Below are 19,780 nucleotides of genomic sequence, written 5' to 3'. Positions count from 1 at the left end.
GCGGAGCGGCTGCAGCAGGCACGCCGCGGGCGGGGAGCGTGCCGCTGGGCACGCCGGGGAGCCCGGGCATTTGCAGCGAGTCCGGGGAAGCGCGGGCTGGTGCGAAGGAGTTGCAGATATCTGTGCAGAAGTAGAAATATTTGCCCTTTGGATCTCCCCTCTTCTCCCCGCCCTCGACCCCCCGGTTTTCCTTCTGCCTCTCTCCGCCGTTCCCCCAGGAAGGCTGGAGGCAGCCGCGGGCTGATCGCGGCACGGTAAGGAGTTGGGATTTCGGGATGCAGATGTCACATTGCAGTGCAAACGACTCCCACATTAGCACTTTATCAGGATCTCAACCTGCATCTTTTATCTCTTTTAGAAAAGCGTCTCTCGGAGGAGATTGCCCTCAATAGACCCGCTATAAAAAGATTTTAGTGTCGCTCTTGTGCTTCTGTGCATCCCACTGTGCGGGGGTCCCAGTGGTCCCTTGGGAATACAAGGAGTTGTGAGAAGTAACACAACCGGCCACCAGACTAATCCACTCCCTCTACCTTCCCGCTAGTACCTCCCCCTTCTGCTCTTTTTTTCAATAGCAGCCCTTGCTCAAAATCTCAGGTTACTTTGCTAAAGAGTTCTCAGCCCTATAGTTTCTGCCCTTGTCTCTGCCTCCAGCTCCTTAAGAGCCACCCAGCCCCAGCGATTGGATTGGGCAGCCCGTCTTGACACACCACTGTGCTGAGTGCTTGAGGACGTGTTTCAACAGATGGTTGGGGTTAGTGTGTGTCATCACACTCGAGTGGGGATTAGGGAAGAGAGGCAGCCTTGCTGGAGCTGTGTGGTCTTCCCCAAGGGTGAGCTGCAAGCAAAAGAAGAACTACCTAGCTTTGGGGGAGAAGAGGGAGGAATCGTCTCCAGCAGCTCGGAGGGAAACATAAACCCCCACGCTTCGTTCAGGTAACGTAAAAGGCACCTCATGCCTCTGCCTCTCTCTCTCCCTGTTTCTTTTTCCTTCACGGTTTTCAGAGGAATGCTAGCCCAGCACACTTGTCAAAGCCAGTTGCTGCCGCCTTATCAATGCTGCTATTGTACGGCTGACAGATAACAGCGAGCACAGCCTGATGCTTGGCTGTCTTCATAGGGCTAACACTCTTAGCGCAGCTAAGGTCACGCTTTTGAAGGTGTGGATTAGAAAATCGCCTCTGGAGCGGTGCCTCTTCCCACCGCGGGCGCCTCCTCTCCCCCTCTCGCGGGCAGGGCTCCCCTCTCCCGCACACACGTGCTGCGCCCAGACCCCCGGCGCGGGGGAAGCGGCAGCCGGACAACGTTTGCCGCGGCGGCTGCGGGTAGAAGTGCCTCCGCCTCTCCGCCGAGCCGTGGAAAGTGCGTGGTCGGGCGGGGGAAAGGAATCGCGGCGGAGCATTTCCTTAGGTTTCGAGGAGGATGCTTGAGCAGCGTGCAGCCTGTCTGGGGCTCAGCTGGGAGGCAACCCAGGGTGTTCGGAAAGTGCATTTGAGATGTCTGTAAAGTTTGAAGACTCCTTTATAGAGACCTGGCTGGGCTTCTGATGATCCGTGTAGAGACGGTTTGGCTTACACATGGGCTTAAAGTTAAGAGAAAGTCAGGAAAGTAGGGAAAGGCGGCGTACGATGTAATGCTGCTCTTGCAGCTGCAGCAGAGCAGATGGATGTAATTCATTTGCAGATCTGTTTGTGAAAGTTTTACAAGTCATTGAAAACTAAGTAGCATCACTATAATGGATCATTAAAGTCTCGCTGTATTTATAGATTCTAAACTAGCGATCTGAAGTGTTAATTAAAAGTAAGCAAAAATTTATGTTTAGGAAGGAAGAGGGGCAGAAATGTAATTAGAAATTAGTTATGGAAGTACTCTGCTATCATTCTCATTTCTTTCAGCTATTAAGTTCATTGATGACTGGAGCGTGGGAAGCCCAGCAAATTAACTAAGAAGTCAGAAATGTTATCACTAATTACAGTATGTTAGCTTATCAGAGAATTAAGATGTTCTCATTGTTTTACTCTAAATGATCTAGATGGAGAAACTAGAGGATGGGATATTTTCCTTTTTTTTTTTTTAATAAAAGATTTAGTGTATATATATATACTGTCTTCCTGTGCAGAGTAACAAAATTATTTGTTTCTTTCACACTATAACAGATCTTCACACTAACTCTCACATACCTGTGGTGCTTATGAATTATTGGCCTCCTACTTGTGAAAGAAATCTAACACTGTCCTCACCATTTACAGGTGAGATGTTCTATAAATAATACTGTATATAATGTGTTCTGAAATAAGATCTGTTTAGCAGGCTGAGCAAGGGGATTTATAGCTGGTGCTTTGTGATTTTGGCATTCAACTGTGTAACGATGCCCATAAAACCATGTTTCAGGTTGCACATATATTTTTGCCTCAAACCAACTTTTTTTGTTAACTTTTTTTTTTTTTTGAGCAGGCTACTTGGCCCCTTTACAGGTTGTTCTCAGCTTGTATTTTCAAACACACTCTTCAGTAAGAATGTGTCCTCAGAAGTGACCCACAGCAATTTCAAACAGAGAATTAGCTAAATCCCTAATACGACTGCATGACTAGACCAGGACGTATGTGAATAAATTTGACCATTTTGATTTTTCTCTCAGACCACTCTTTCTCTTTGTAAAAAGTGACAGAAACTTTTACAAATTTAAAAATGAAAAACAAAACCAAAGAAAACTCTCACTATGACTCCATGTTAAAGCCTTGTATATTGGATTTCTCCTCTTCTCTCTTCCCAGTGTGTCCTGTGAGAAGTCCAATAAGCCAGCTTCAGTGCAGAGAGGTTTAGTCTTCCAGCAAAGCTAAGGTGCAGCACTGTGATTTTCACAGCCTGCTGCTGTCACAGCCTAACTGAAATGCATCCCTCTCTGTGGGTATCATCAGATCACAGATCAGATGATCTATAAGAAAACATATTTTTCAAGAAAGTGCATAGCTAACTACACATGCCCAGCTTGTTATTGTTTTACTAGAAAAAAAACCAAGTTTCTCTAGCACTGCCAGACAATCTTGCTGAGAAACTAGGAACAGCAAATCATGTTTTTCCTTCCTTTATAATGATGGGGCTGTTTAAAAGACAATGCCCACGGGGCAGTCCAGCTTCTTGTCAAAATGTAATCTACTGTTCCAGATGGTAAACATTCAAAGACATATTTATGGTGACTTCTACATACCTTCCTTTGACATTGGCTTTTTTTTCCCTGAGAGCACTTGTACTGGGTACACACATGAAGTTCCCATTAGCATCCTAGCAGCTGTAAAAGTGTTCAGAACTCACAAAGATGTTCCTCACAGTGAGATAAAAATAATCTGAGGAAAAGATCTGAGACCGGTACAACCTTGGTAGATCCACGATACGCTCAAGGTAAAAAATTCCAGAGGTACAAAAAGATCCATAAACTGCTGCATGAAAGCTGTAATACATTTTTGTTGCGGCTAATTCATCTTTGCTTGATATGGAATGCTGAACATACCAGGCATGTCTGTACTATCAACTGTGTTTGTGATGTGAGGGAATCTGCACTGCACAAAAGCTGGTGGGCTTCTTTTCCCCCCAGCTAGTGCGGACTAGGTGGGATACTGATTGTCTTCATAGAGTTGTTTTCAAACTGTCACTTTTTTTTTCCTCACTGCTCCGAGCAGTGAGACAGAGCCCAAGAAAATGTTTTCCAGCCAGAATGTGTTCTACCCTGAATTGTCTTAATTATGTATCAGTTTATTGCTTGTCAGGGGCTTCCTTTCTTAGCACTTTATAATCGAGGTGGGTGAGCTTGTTCCATCATAATATGTAACTTCCATTTCTGCTGCCTGGCATGTCTCCTTGGCCTTTCATTGATTTTTGTCTCTGCTTCAGAGGAAAAAAAAAAATAATTATGATTGGTGTAATTTCACATTGAAAAAAAAAAACCCACCTTGGTGAATTTCCAAATGGCATGTAAATACATCTTCAAAAAGTAGGCTAAATGAGAGGTCATTAGGGCAAAAAATGCATCTAAGAATCCAGAAGTATCCTAGAGATGGCAAGTATCAGTGTGAAAATTATTGTAACAGCTCTCATTCCAGTCAGGAACTGATAAAAACAGTTTATTAAAAGTGTTGTGATGCTGGGAACAGTGTTTCCAAATGTGGAAGCCATTATAAAACCCACACTCAGTGGAAGTTAGACAGCTATCGAAAAAAATATTTTGAAAGATTTGCAAATTCTGTTCTGGCTAGATCACTTTATTGCAGACTATTTTGACAGTTTGCAGTTTATTATCTAGCTTTGTTTAACTTACATACTGCACTCGATATTATATGTTTGTTCATGCAGGATCAGGAGTTCGAGCCTTGTGTAATGGCAGGACTCATTCTTACCCAGGCGAGGCTGGACACTTGTCGCAGATGTCATGGGAGTCGCGGGTTCCATGATTTCCTTAGCTTTAGAAAGGGCTTTGGGGGATTTGTGTTTGAGTGGGAAGGCAGACTGATGCGATAACAATTGAGAAAGCTCCTTTCTGAGTGCCTTGAGAGCTGCAGTGTTCAACAGAGAACGAGGGTCCCGTGACAACTCTGCGGTGACACAGAAAGAATCCAATTAGTGGCCACTCCTGCTGTTGATACTAGATCTCTCCTAAAAAAATTCCACCATTACCACCCTCATTGTAATCCCATCCACGATACCGATAATGGGATCAAGAGTGTGTTTTCAGAATGCCTGTTTAAATTTTAACTGCTGTCTTAGGAGATTTTGAGGATATTAAATTAGAAGGCACTGAATAGCACAGCTTACAAGAGAGCTACGTGACACACGTGTCACCCAGCAGTTGTCTTTCTCATACTAGATTTTCCTAACACCTCCATCGCAGGTAGAGCTTCTGTAAGGGGGCTACAGATGGAGCAAGGGGGCTGTATGTACATAGTGAATAATCCATTGAGTTGTGGCTGTCCCTGCACTGCAATTACCTGTAGACCTTGTCCCTACACAGTTACACGTGTGGAAAGTAGCGGGAGAAGGGAGTGGGAGGTGATACAATCCCCTTTGCTGTGCCCCAGTAGTGGCAGCAAGTCAGCCTGCTTCTCCCTTTAACAAGTCCTAAATCACCACCCTGCCTTCCCAGCTGGACCAGCAACGTAATATTCCCTCCCCGCCCCCTCTTTTTTTTTTGTCTTTCACTTTTCTTGCTCCAACACTGATTCACCATTTCCATATGATCAGGGCGCAGTAACTTTACTGTTGTTCTTACCAAGTAGGGCACGTTCAACACTGTCGTGTGCTTGTAGAGGACACTCTAAAGTGGAAAGACTCAAGGCTTTCACCAGTGTCACCTCAGAATGCAACACAGTAATATATGAATTGCCAAACCGGACACTTTTTAGCTGAAGTGTTTTAGCATATTTCATTTATGTCAGTAGACTCCTTTTGAGAGCCCCAGCAAGATCTTTGCTTTAGTATTGCTTGTTCATGCTCAAAAGTTATTGTTAACTGGTGAGAGTAATTCCTTTTTAATTTTTGGTGTCTTAAGACTTTTATTTTCTGAGAAAAGTAATACTTGTTTCATCTTCTGGTTTATGCATTGCACACAGCAGATTTGGTATCAGTGATTTCCCAGAACTTTAATTCCCAGTTTCAGAATCCACTTAAACCTTTGGTAAGCCTTTTTTACTGGGTGTGCTCTATTAATTCTGGAGCTCTGAGTCTTTCCAGCCTTAACCATCACTGGTGATTTGGTTACAGTGAAACATTTTTGTAATAATTGACCTTTTCACCTAAAATTTTATCATGACTTTCTTAAAGTTTTGTTTCGAGTTGTTTTATATCAAAAATTAACTTACAATTGACTATAATTCTACATTGTAACTTTCATAGCTCCCTGCAAAGTTGATAATATTGCTGGAACTCCAAACAAAAATACTCTTTTTCACCAATTATATCACAGGCTAGTGTGACGATACCACCATCGTATTCTGGAAGATTGCTAGAGGTGGTATCATGCTATGGAAATTCAGACTATTTTGTAGATCAATGCTAGATTATCCACAGAATATTTCAAGGAGTTTCTAAATGGAAGCAAAACACTGAAAGTCAATAATTTTATGTTCTTAAGAAAAAAAAATCTCTCCTGATGCTGTCTGAGTGTAATTATGGCATTGCATATTGCCATTGCTCTATGATGTGACTAACCCATCTTAGCAAGAAGAGGAGCTGCTCCACAGCAGCAGTGTTTTTGTGGTGCTTCACAGGAGGTGAACTCTGCTTGGAAAGCCCACAGAGAAGATGGGGAAGCCTTTGGCACTAGAATTCTGGAGAATAAATGTAACAGGGAGCTCAACATAGGAATTGTTTTTCTCAAAAGCATCCATAAAAACAGAATAGTGGTCTGTTCCAGTATTGTAATTGCAATGTGCCAAGATGTTCATTACTCTAGCATATGCACTGTTTTGCCTGTTTTCACTTAAAAACAGAAAAATGTGTTACCGAGCCCATAAATGTCTGCAGAGCTGCCAACTCTCCTGACTTTTATCAGTAGTCTCGTGATATTTAGCCTCCTTTGTAAAGCTTCAAGTAAAGGCAAGATATAACGTGAGAAGTTCAGATCTCTCCTTTCTGTTTTTTTAAACCTAATCCTCCTGGTTGCTGAGGAAGCTGACTTGCATGCAGCTCCAGAAATGTGAAGGAAACTAACGGAAATCCCAAATCTCACTATGTAAATGCATGCAGACTTTGTGAATAAGGTGGGTTTGTGTATGTTATGCCTGGCAATTAAAAAACCCCAACTTTTTTTCCTGAGGTTTACCATAATCAACTCCCCCCAGAATTTCTGATCATTTGTCTGGTAACTCCCATTTTGTTAAAGAGGTTTTATTGCAACGGAGGGTGAGGCTCCTTGACTCCGCTCAGCCAGTGGAATAGGTTGCTGCCCTGGAGAAACCCATCCTTGATCCTCCCATCCTCTGCCTCTGGCAGTGTGTTCCCATCTCCTGCCTCGTGCCAGGTTTGGCTCTTGGCTCACCTCCTGGCATGCTGAATGAGCTCACTGGAGCAGCAGGAGGCTGCACGTGCTGCTGGCCTAGTGAGTTGGTTCAGCTCAGCAAGTGGACAGAAGCTCCACAAGGTGCAAGGGAAGTGGCTGGAGCTGGTGGCTTGGGGTGAGGGGGAAAAACGTGGCCTCCCCTTTAGGGGGATGTAAGATCACTGTAAGATCACTCAGCTACCTGGTGACACCTCAACCTGTGAACCAGGGCACTGTGTGTGTCTACAGGAGAAGGTGTGATAACAGACACGTGCGACTGTGCCAGCGTTGCCATAAGCAGAAGGCTAAATGTGCATGCTCTTAACAAAAGCGTATCCATTTTTATGGAGAGGATTGCTGCAGTGTCACTCAGAATGCGGAAAGACCCCGCTTACTGTTTCTGACTTTTTAAATAGACAAGTAAGCTTTGGAGAGAAGCTAATAAAAAGTGTAGGGAGAAAAGAGGAAAGAAACACAAGTGCCTGCTGAGCTGCTGCTTTAAAAAAGGTGAATGAGATTCTGAGGGTGGGATCCAGTCTGCATAGCCAAGGCACTTGAGGTGCCCCTGGGTCTTAAATACTTATACAGCAGCTACCTAAAGGCGTATTCTCTCTCTGATCAATGAAGAGAGTCCCTCTGAAGGACCCTAGGCATTGCGCTTAGGCAGGCAGGATTTCCTCTTGGAAACCTTCAAAGGCATCTGCCTCTTTCAGTTGCACATGGAGCTTACCCACTTGCTTTACGAGGATTGCTAAGGAGCTTAAGCTGGAGGGACTTGATATAATCTTGAGTGTCTTGGTTGGCCCACAGATGTGCGATGTCATGGATAAACACTGTCTGTATTTGAACAGCTGTAATGTAATTCCTGCGCAGCTCCTTAAGGTGTCTTCTTTCCACAGAAGAAAGCATGAAGCAAGTCTTTCATTTGAACAGCAGGAGCTGCGATTCACTTGAAGAGACTAGAATGGTCATTTTAGATTAAATGTAATTGAGGTACTGACTGTAGAAATGGAACACTGTACTCATTCAAAGTGTCATCCGTTTCAGTGCTGGGTTATGCCGACAAGAAAAATGCATAGCCTTTTCTTTCTAAATCATTTAAATTACAGGAAAATGTTTTAAAAATCACCCACTGTTGTTACTTGAAGGAATGTCTCGAAGGCCTGTGGAGCAGATAAAGCTTAGGGGGATCAGAGATGTTGGTGCCTGCAAGCAATAAAGGTGTAGTGAAGAATAATGAATGACCTTACAGGGGTATGATGTTGGACAAAGAATGGAAGAAAGACAGAATTGTAAAAGATTCAGTACCCATGTTTCTGGATTTAGCTATGCTAAATCTTTTGAGGATTATCTCCCACTGACTTGGCTGCCTCAGGGCATGCCAGTCACAAATTAGAGAACAGTAGTGCAATAATAAACTGAACATGCTGTAAATAATTAGCACAGGATACCTTTTAACTGTCACTTTTTCCAAGGACTGCAAAAATGCTAACATAGTAGATTTTAGAATAATATTTGGGGTTTTGGTAACTTGGTAGCAATAAAGAAGTATGCATTAAGCCAACCTTTGCAGTAATTTTTAGCAAAGATTCCCTTGGTGTCATTCCTCACTATTTTATTGGAAAGAATAGCTGTAATACGCAAACTCCTGAATGTGTCCCTAGTAAAGCACATGTGAACTTACCTTGTTGTGATCTTTTTTACATCTAGAGCCAATTTATGAACTGAGACTGTAACACTATCTTCTTGGCCACTTTTGTGCAGGATTTAGGGAGACCATTACCATAGTTAGACCAATAAAAATGTTCTGAAGTTAACCCAAGTTTATCTGCCAGGCATTCCAGTAGTTTCTTTTATCTCTATATCAGTAGAGGGTCGGCATTTCTTGTCTCACTGTAAACTTCAGTCCATTGCTGGTATATAGGCTCACAGAGGAAGGCTTCCTGTGCTCTACTGCTTTGCAACTCAACTCCTGAGTGCAAAAGGCTAATAAGTTAGTTTTTTGGTTCTCTTCTGCTTGGTATGGAGAATTCCTCTAAAGCATGGATCTTCTGAAGTGAGGAAGGGTAAAATGAAGAGACTTTGAGGTATGTGTAGTCAGGGATCACCAGGTTTCTCAAGAAAATAACAAATAGTTCAACATGGGAAGATGAGCAGCCACAAGAGTGTTGAAACAGGTACGTCCCTTTTTTAGGTCTTTTCCATTCTATGCAACTCACATCCAATTTTCCCTTTCACTAAATTGCTTCACAAACTTTTCCTCTCTACAAATTTTCCACCTTTTTGCACTTCAGTGACTTGTGAAGGGTTTGAGATGCAGTGTAACCATATCTTAAGAAGTAGGTCTATGTTACAGATGCTTGTTTTGATCTTGGGTACCATGGGTCCCTTTAACATAAAAAAAAAGTCTATTAGATCCTGTGAATCCTTTAGAGTGGAGAATATTTGCCAGCATGGGCTGGAAAAGCCAAGTAAAAGAAGGGCATGGCTAGCTAGAACTGAGGTCCATGCTGTCTTGGACAAGTGATGTTGTGCAACCATATCCTGACATTGTCCATTTTGAGGAACCCTGTCTACCTTGTATGTAAGCCTGAAGCATTCACTGTTCTTTCTGGCTGCTGGAGAGCACAAGTAGTGTGAGAAGACCATGCATGCTTTGTGTATTGTTCCTTTTGTGTGCCATGTAAGAATCCTTGATTGTTGTCAGAAAACCATGGGGTTATTAGAGAGAAACATGTGCCGAGGAGCTTGAACGCATCCCTGTGTTGAGTGAGTTCTGCAGTCATACTCAGGAGTACCTACCACACTGCTGACTTTCTGTTGGTTCTCCCTTTGGGTACTGGTTCAAAGTTGCTTTGAGGAAAGCTGTTTTCTACATACTGTGCACTGTTTACTGAGGTCATTGACACAAGCATCAGCCGCTCCAGTTGGGATGAGTGATGCTACTTCTGTGACCTGTCTGCTTCATTCCTCTGCTGGCGATTACTAATGGAGTCCATGCACACACCTCAGGAGCTCCAGTGCAAAGTCCAGTGCAGGACAAGTTTTTAATTTGCCACAAGAATATTTGCCCTTCAGTCAGAGACAATTCAGATAACGAGCAACAGTGATTCAACCATTTTATATTTGCTGCAGTGATACAGTTCTGTACTGAAGCCTGAACTGTGACACCAGTGCTACCATGACATTGGAAAAGAGACAGACACGTGGAGCACCAGTGTGTTGAATCTGGTAGCTATTTGAACTATTCACTGTCTTTTTAGTCTCCCACCTCCTATAGCTGCCAGAACTGCCACTTTTCCCTGCCTGCAATAGAAGAATATGCTGGGCTTTTCAGTTTGGAATTGATCTCAGTAATGCAAGTATTTATGGGTCTGGGGTTTTCTGAAGTCATACATTACTGTCAAACAACTCATCTTCAGAAAAAGTGTTGCAGTTAGTTTGGATGAGAGCCTAACACAGGGCAGAGCAAGTCTCCAGGAATGCCTCAGCCCTCTCTTCCAGACACCTTGCTGAGTCACATCTGGTATGAAATGAGGAGTCCATGTCTCAGCCCTTATCTTCAAAGCTCTGCGTGGGCCACTCTCATTGTTTGAAGAAGTTCTTTGCCCTGCTTCATCATGAATCATCGACATCTACACTTAATAGGAACAATGTTACTGAACAGTGGAGGATGAAAATTCAGGTGGGCAGTAAACTCCCATGTTGACACTATAGATACAGGCATCACAAATGAGTCTGAGTGAATAGGCAACTCCTAAAACAGACAGAGTAGGAATCTGAATCATGGCTGATAGATCTCCTGAAGGAATGTAGACCAGATTTGGCGAGTGGAGGATGGAAAGAAAATACATTCTCTCCCTCTCTCAGTGGTGTTTCAGTGTGCTTCTTGTACATATCTATTGATCCATCCACATATCAGTCTGCTCAACTGTATACTTCTCTTTTCTTCCCGGAGAAATCCTGAGCCCGGTATTGCACAATCAAACATTTCTAGGGCATTTGCCATGTATCATATTCTATTGCCCAATACCTATAGTTGCTATAATGGACATGGGGAGGTGGTAGTGTCAAAGAGATGCTAATCCGTTTTCTCAGCAGCTTGGAAATGACATACCTGAAGACCTTAGTTTTGGTCTTACTATTTTGTAGTGCTGGAAGAAAATTCTTTCTTCCTTAGAAGCCTCGTGTAAAACAAAAATCTTCTACTTTGGTAAAGCCACATAAGCCCTGGGAACTGTTCAGCTTAAAGTACATGTACGTGGAAGTACACGGGATGGAAGATTACCTTGGGCACCACGTATTATATAATTTGCAAAGGCTAAAGGTATTATTTCTCTTTTGCTGTTTCTTATGTGTCCTTCATATTTTTCCCCATTTTGTATACAGTACGTGAACTGTTTTCCATCTACACTTTTATCTTTTGATTTTCCTACTTTAAGATCTTGTGTTCAATGCTGTCAGGAAACTGCTTTAAATGAAAGTGTGGAGTGATGTGGAATAGTTTTAATGAAAGCCAAAAGAATGTGAACTTAATCTTTTTCATAGGAAGTTTTGTTCTGTTCCGTCCTGTGCCCTGCTTAAATACATTGGCCTTTTTTGACCTTTTTCTTGATGACGGTTAAGTGGGAAATATCTTGGCTGCAGCCTTGCCAGCTTAACCAGAAAGACTTTCCATAGTTCATGTTTACTTTCCCTGCTATGGGCATTCATCTTTCCTGAAGCAAAACTGTTAAACTGGATTTTCAGAGAGAAATTAATAGCTTGTGGCAATGATGATGAAGTGTCAAGCCTTCCTCTCTCATGTCTCCAGCTCTATTTTGCTAGTGATGATTTTGCCAGTCCTCTTGCTAGAGATTTACAAATCTCAGGAGAAAACCTTTGCTTGGTTAATGGGTTCCTCCCAAGCATCTTCTTTATTGGCATTAGGAACAAATGTAAAGAATTGCTACATTTGCAATTTATGAATACTGAGTGCATTGCTTCTGCAAAAGCCTAGAAATGTTGCCATGTTTTCCATCTCTATCTGGGCATCTTTTGTGCCTAGTGTAACATACACAGAGTGAGACAGAACGCTCTTGGCTAGTGAGGGGGCTATTCCTGGTCCTTGGTGTGTTCACTCCAAAATACTTTGGCAATCTCCCTGTGAGAGAGTTTCAGAGAGAGCGGGATCTATGTCCTCAGGACACTGCTGCTTTTAATGGAAAGCCTGTCGTGTTCTTCAGTTGTCACACTCTTGAGAGGAGAAGAGCTAGGTCTGAACCTCTCTCTTGCCCTCAGTCCCAGTAGTAACCATTGCAGAATTTTGCAGTTTGGGATGTCTCCATTTGTTATGCCACAGCAAAGTGTGCTCTACGGAGCTTTGTTATGGGAGACACCACAATGTGCAGAGACAGTGTGAGCGCTGACTGTGTAGTGCAGGGAAAGAACCAGCTGTTCTTTAACCTCAAATTTCATTTTGGTTTAGTTCTCAATTTAATCGAGCCACTTCTTGCCCCCACAAAACTCAATCGTATGATTAGCACTATGTTCTTCCATAAATAATCTGTAAGTAATAATTCAAGTAAATTCTTTATCCCTCTGTCAAGAACAAGGAAAGTCACCCTTTCCTGTGAAAATAAGACACTCTCAGCCAGGCTCCTCACAAACATATTAAACATTTCATATACTCACAGAATGATCACTGGAAAATTCAGGTTGGAAGGGACCTCGGAAGGTCTCAGGTCCTGCTCAAACTAGGCTCAGCTATGAGATCAGATCCAGTTGCTCAGGATTTTATTCAGTTGGATCTTGAAAACCCCAGAAGATGGAGAGTGTACAATGTCTTGGGCAACTTGTTCTGCTACTTGACTTCGTCACAGGGAAGAAGCTTGCTTTTATTTATATCCAGTTTGACTCTCTTTTGTTTCAGTTTATGCCCATTATCTCTTGCACTCCTGCCATGCACTGTTGTTCTGACAGAGCCTGGCTCTATCTCCTTTATAACCTCATTACAGGTACTGGGCAGCTGCTGTGAGGTCCCCCCAAAGCCAGCTCATCTCCAGGCGGAACAATCCCAGGTTCTTGCTGCAGGGCAAGTGCTCCATCCCCCGACTATTTTGGCGGCCCTCCACTTAACTTGTTTCAGTTTATCATTGCTGTTCTTGTACTGTGGGCCCCAAAAGTGGGCACAGCTCTCTAGGTGTCATCTAATGAGATGAGCTCTGAGCAAAGGGAGATGATCACTTCTCTCAATCTATTTGATATGTGGCTGTTAATATAGCCCAGGATGCTGTTGGCCTTCTGTGCTCCCTGGGCACATTGCAGGCTCAGGTTCAGCCTGCTGTCTGACAGGACCCCCAGGTCCTTCTCAGCAGAGCTCCTCCCCAGCCAGTCCATCCCCAGTCTGTATCATTGCAAGGGGCTCTTCCTTCCCAGATGCAGGACTTAGCATCTGTCCTTGCTGAATTCCATAAGCTTCCTGATGGCCCATTGCTCCAGCCCACCTAGGTCCCTCTGAATGGCAGCCCTGTCTTGAGGAGATCAACTGCTCCCCCCAATTTGGTGTCATCCTCAAACTTGATGATAGTTGCTTATTTTGCTTAAAACACTTGCCCTCAAGTTGTTGTTTTCATTATTTTACTTTAAATTAAGTTTTATTCTTGATTTTTGTCCTGAGTTCTCAGTGTCTGAGTAAACTGGGTATTTATAAAAAGGAGTATATTAAAGCAACCCTCCATTCCAGCTTGTAATTTGTTCCTGATATATGCAGTTGCTCTTAACTCACCTTTAAATAGCTCTTCCAGTCACAGGGAGCTGCAGGACAAATATTTCTCCAAAATTTATTCACATGGCATGGTCCTCTTCTTGTTTTTGGCCAGGTCCATCACAATAGATATCTTTAAGAAGATCTCCTTCAAAGAATTTCTTTCAAATTCTGTGGGTTTCTGTGCAGCCCAACTAAACAGAGTTTTGAAGACTACTATTTAAAACATATAAGCTAAAACCATGCAAGATTTTTATTTTGAGTTTAGGCTTTATTTTCACTTATGGATTTTCATTGTCTCTTTCAGAAGTTTGAGAGAACTTTAAGTGAACTTTGCGAGTCCTGAAATAGACCCATTTCAAACAACTGCAGCCCACAGCCCGGAGCCCTGAAACAGCCTTTAAAATTCTGCATCTCTTATTGTCAGTGATACTGTTTCCTCTGAGTACCTTGCTGCTCTTTCGCAGCACTGGCAATGCTGCCTTCCCTTGTCTTCATGTTGCTTGAAGTTCCTCCTATAACTTCATTGTTGATTCTCAGTAGTGGTTGTTCTTAGATGTCTCTGTAACTTTAGAACTGTTAATTAAACCAATTTATTTTTAGTCCAACATGCATATCTTATTGATGCATGTATTGTCCTTATAAAGTTATTTTAAAATTCTATTCGTTGCCAGGTAAGGTGTTAACCAACAGAGCTGAAATTTATGAACTTAAAACATATGAAGTCCAAAGCCACCCATAGTTTAGTGATTATTCTGGGTAATTTCATTTCCCAGTCAGCCTGTCTGATTTCTACCTGAGTTTGCTCATACCTGCCCTCTTAAAGAGCTCCCTGCTGTCTGAGCTTAAGAACTTTGTGAATGGCACTGAACATTCAGTTCATTCAATGCCAAGCATTTTGTTAGGAACATGTCACTTCTACCAACCTCTGGTAGTATTCTAGGAAACATAATTTTGGGGCAAAATATCTGAATCACTTTTTTAGTGAGAAGGTTGTTTAGCATGTAAGAGAGGAGATCAACTGCTGACTCATACATTATGCAAGTGATGTGACTACCTGAACCATTCAGCCAATTCTTGAAAATTTAGAGGGGAACACATATTTCCTGAAGTTCACTCCACACCTGAGCTATCTTTGCTCAGTTTCACAGAGTGAGGGAATAAGGAGAAAGGAACTGTAATTGATTTTTATAGGATTGGGGCAAAGGGGAAAACATTTCTGACACTTGTTTATAAGGTTTAGCATTGAAAATACTCAAAATAACCTAAACTTCAGTAACATTTACTTTAAAACTGGTTACCATCCTGCTATTTTTGACCTTTTCACTGAATTGAGTTGCTAGCAAGCATAGTCTGATTCAGTTTTTATCCATGTGTCTTCACTCATCCATCACCTTGTAGCTTCTCATAGGTAACCAATATGTGATAACAGTCATCACCACAAACCTGTAAACATCTCTGAAAGTAAGGGCTTGTCTACAATGACATTTATTGACTTTTTACATCAGTGCAAACCCGCTTGTATAGAGGCATTGAAACTGGCTCAGCATTCCTCAAATAAATGTAACATTGGACCCACACCAGCTTCGCAGCTGTGTGGTAAAGGTATTCCCATAGAACAGACGTGTGTGTGACCACCTTCATCTGGAGGATGTCTCTAATTTCTTTGTCAGTGCTCTTTCAACCACAAGAGCTTTGACCATATAATGGTTGAGCACCTCCTAGAACCTCCTCAAGAGAATGAGTTGTCTATTCCTGAGCAGGATAATTTAGATGCCCAAACCCTGAGAAGGCAGAGGTTTCTTTCTTGCTAGCTAGTTAGGTCTACTCTTTGCTCAGCAGGGTGATGGATCTGAAATGCCATCTTAGACTCCTCACTTGCAGCTTGGAGCCTCAACACAACCTTTATTCTGCACTGATCTGTGATCTCTGGTGCCTCGGAGTGATTTCAGAATGACTCCTCCCACCTGTTGCTCTGTTAATCTCCTGGAGATTAGGGGTCCCATTGCAAATAAAGCTGAATGTGCTCCATAACACCTCCTCAACTACTCCAATCCATAGCTCTGCATCTTGATGTAAATTGAAGTAGCCATTTTTAAATGGTAGGTAATATGCCGGGCTATAAACAAGAAGCACTGGGGAGCTCTCCCAGCGGAACAGACCTCCCATTCTGCTGTATCTGTTAAAGGGTCAGTTACCTTGTTCAGAGACGGGGGTATAGAAAATGGAACAGCTGGAAGAACTAACTTCTTAATTTAACAGAGTATGAATTTCATGCATCAGGGCCTTGAGTTTTACTCTGTCTTGATATTGTGCTATCCTGTATACCGTGATTTTAAGGGAAGACTGCTGATACCAATTTTCCATCTTTTATGCTTCAGGAAAAGTTAACAATGTACAATAACAAAGCTGAATGAAAGAAAGTAGACCCAAGTTTTTTAAGATCTAAAATAGCTTTTATAACTAAGAGCTTTCAGTCCTTCATATTGCTGGAGAAACTCAAAAGATATATGTTTAAAAAAAATCTCCTTGGAAGAGGAGACTTAATGTAGCTGAAGCTTGACTCTAATCTAATTTAGATTTTGTGAGTAGGACATGGAAAAAAATTGTGTTAGTAAGAACTAGTTCCACCATCATGTTTTAATAACGGAAGTGAATGTTTGTTCTGTGTGTGTGCATGGGAGGCACAACAACAGAAGTAAATCCCTCTATCCCTAGTGTTAGAATATTTAACTTAGTTTTCACTCTTTTGGACATATTTTACTTCAGGAATTGCCCATTATTTCAGTTCACGATAAGGACAACCACAACAAATTACACAGATATGAGAAAAGCAGTGCAAACTATAGATCCCAACCAATCCACAAGTACTTTTGCCTCCATCTTTAATCCAGCTATGCAAATATGGTAATATAATACTTCAACAAAAGAGGAGTTTTTCCTGAGAAACAAGATTTACTAGCATTCTGTATTATAGAATATATTGAGGATGCAAAATGTCTCCGGTTAGACTGACAAGTCACTTTTTTGACTGATAAAAATATATTCCAACTGATTACTAAAACAGTGTTGCTTAAGGATAATGGTGTAACAGATACAAATCCATCCCATAATTCCTTTAACCTCAGTAAATATATTGCAAATGTTTAGTGTCTCTTGTGGTAACATAAAGCAGAAGTCTTAATTAGTCTAAACAAAACAAACACATAGGAGAGTTTTTAAGTGTGTTTCCAATTTCAGAAAAAATTCTTGTAGATTTGCCTTATTTATTTTTTTTTTCACATCCTGAATCAGACATGAGCAAATGCGTTTGTGTGTGTGTGTTTTCCCCAAAGCACTGAGAAGAATGTCGTGTGAGAATTATCTTTTCCATTCCCAGTCATGCTGCTATTTGGTCACATTTCAATCCACTGGAAGAAAAAACGAAGGTAGGGGGAATTGAAAGCACAACAGAACTGCTTAAATGAGTTCAAACTTCAGCGGTGCTGCAACCTTTAACAGAAGGCAGAGCTCAGTTGTGTCTATGGAATGCTACCACATTTCTAAAAAAAAAAAAAAAAAAGCAATGACATTAACAAGATAACACAAAAGATTTATTACTTACAATTATTTTCATTTCTTTATCAAGTAAACTTGTGCGTTCTCAAAATCAGAGAGGCAAAGTTTCCAGCAAGTACTCTTCCTTGCCTTCTTCCTTGCCTTCACGTTTCACTTTCCTAAATTGCTCCTTAAATATTTAAATTAAGGTCATCTTGCCTTTTGATTCATTGATCGTAGTGACATTGTTCTTTATGTTCAGAAAGCGATAAGGAGTAGTCAGGTTTCAAGTCACAGTGACTTTGTTATTTTAAGTGCTGAAATATAGGAAAAGCCTGCTTTATTAAACCCCTGAGTTATTTTTCTGTCTGAAGCAACCTTGTCTGTAGTTTGTGTTTCTCGCTAAACAAAAGGCTGTATTTGGCTGCTGAAAAAACAAATCTGCCAGAACAGTAAGGCAAAGGGAGATGCTGATATTTTATCAACTAAGAAAGCACACACATAATTGGGGGCTCATTAATCCTCATCAAGTCACATCTAAGAAATTTTCTGCTCCACCTCCCCCTTCATGTATTTTGAGTATCAGCTAACATTTTAAGTCTTTTTTGGGGCTGCTAGAGTCTCCCAAATACCGAAACTGAGATAGATATCCTTTTAAATGCAAATTATTTGTTTTCTTCTCCCACAATTGCATAACAGAAACACAGGAATACCTTACACCCTGAAGAGTTATAAGTTTGTATAAAAGTAGTTTTTGAGGAATAAGTGCCTGTCAGGTTCAATCTATTTCAAGAAGATTCTGCCACCTTTTTGCTGTTTCTAAGATCAGTCATATTTGCTTCCACTTTCCTCAATGATGAATTCCACTGGAATAATGATAATGGGAATATCACCCATCTCTATGAATCTTTTGCAGTAAGTGATAGAAGCCCTTTAGAAATCAGTCTACTGAGATAATCCCACTGAGTTATGAATATCTAGAAGCATGTGAGATCAGTTTTAACTGTCACTGTTTTTCAACTAGAAATGGATGTTGTATTGATCTGCATAGGCTGACCCATTGTTTTTTTTTAAACAATAGATGTTTCCGTTGTTATGACGATACTGCTGCATAAGTGGTGAAATCAGTAATGTTCATAAGTTGCTGGCATTTGGTGCCTTTTTACTACTCTGTTTAAATCTGTTATGTGCAAGGCTAGATGGCATGATAACAGTGCCAGGCAGTGGGAGAGCTCTGTGTATGCTGGAGCTCCCTTATCTGTCAATAATGGAGCTGCAGTTCTGAGAAATATTAGGATATATCCTTATTCAGAAATACTTCTTACAGTGCCTACTGAAGGCAATGAGAAATACAAGGCCAGAGGAGAATCAAACACTTACATAAATTGTGGTTGCTCAGGCTGCTCAGCAGTCATTCCTATAGATGGTCCAGCAAAAAAGTATTTAATAACTGGAATTGGATTCTCTTGTCCGTTTATTGGCATTTGTGAAGTCAGCCACCAAAATGTTTTCCAGTTCATTCTGTTTTCAGCGAGTTACAACTGCAATCATTTTGGACTTGTTACTTGTGTAACAAGTAAACCCTGGAAATGCAAAAGCACTTTATGCACACAGAAATCACTGAGTTCTCTGCGGGAATAAAGTTGTTTCTGGGTGAAATGCGAAGCTGCTGCATAAGGACATTCTTTACACAGCGCTGGTCTGAGGAAGTAATGAACATGTCTCTGGCTGAGTTTGTAGAAAGATGTGGGTTTAGTATCTTCCTGTTTTCTGAAAGACCTCCCTTCTGGCATGAAACTGAGTACGTAAATTCAGGACTGACTCAGAGATGGAGTGAATCACACACAACCCTCCCTGCAGTCCCTTGGGTCTTCCTTGGAGGCTTTGTGACTGTGTTTCCTTTGTGAGCTTAAATAAGATCATTGCAGCCCCAGGACATGGTAACAGTCATGTATTACTGCTTCCGGAACGATTCGGAAAACTCTTTGTCACCAATATGTCCCAGGTATGGAAAAAGTCCTACACATAGTAAACCCTCCTATGTTTTATTGGTTATCATCTGTGTTATATAGGAAGGATTTCTCTCACTGTCACACGTACACCTACACTCCCCAAAATTCCCAAACAATATGCCATGCAGCAGTATCTAAATGCCTGCTGTTCAAAGGCGGAACAGTAAATACTAATCTTGCATTGCTGCATGCTGTAAGCCTTTCTCATCGTGGGACACTGTTAAGTCTCCATCTGTACCACAGGTTGGAAATGTGTTGTGGCAAGGTTCCTAACTAAGGCTGTATTCAGAATTTAGATAGTAAATGGTGCACAGAAACTGGAAGAAGAAAAATGAAAGAAAGAAAAAAAATGAAAATGCTCCTGCAATTTCTTTAAACACAGCAGCATTTAAAGAAAATAATGAGTCCTTTTTCCGTAGAATAAAGTTATAGCATAACATCGTCTCTAATGTTAAGTCATAA

At 41.6% G+C, this 19,780-nt stretch overlaps 1 protein-coding gene across 1 annotated transcript in view; it reads left to right on the top strand.

Annotated features, from left to right (window-relative positions):
- Positions 1-772: 772 nt before the first annotated feature.
- Positions 773-19,780, top strand: part of SULF1 (sulfatase 1) — a 130,980-nt gene continuing 111,972 nt past the window's right edge. The window contains exons 1-2 of the mRNA XM_009278418.2: positions 773-933; positions 2,154-2,253. The gene's annotated coding sequence lies outside the window, so the exon portion shown is untranslated. The remainder of the gene's footprint in view (positions 934-2,153; positions 2,254-19,780) is intronic.

This window comes from Aptenodytes forsteri, unplaced genomic scaffold (assembly GCF_000699145.1).
Source record: "Aptenodytes forsteri isolate BGI_AS27 unplaced genomic scaffold, ASM69914v1 Scaffold18, whole genome shotgun sequence".
Taxonomy (NCBI): domain Eukaryota; kingdom Metazoa; phylum Chordata; class Aves; order Sphenisciformes; family Spheniscidae; genus Aptenodytes; species Aptenodytes forsteri.
The sequence above is the reverse complement of the archived record's forward strand: the minus strand, read 5'-3'. Positions and strand labels throughout refer to the sequence as shown.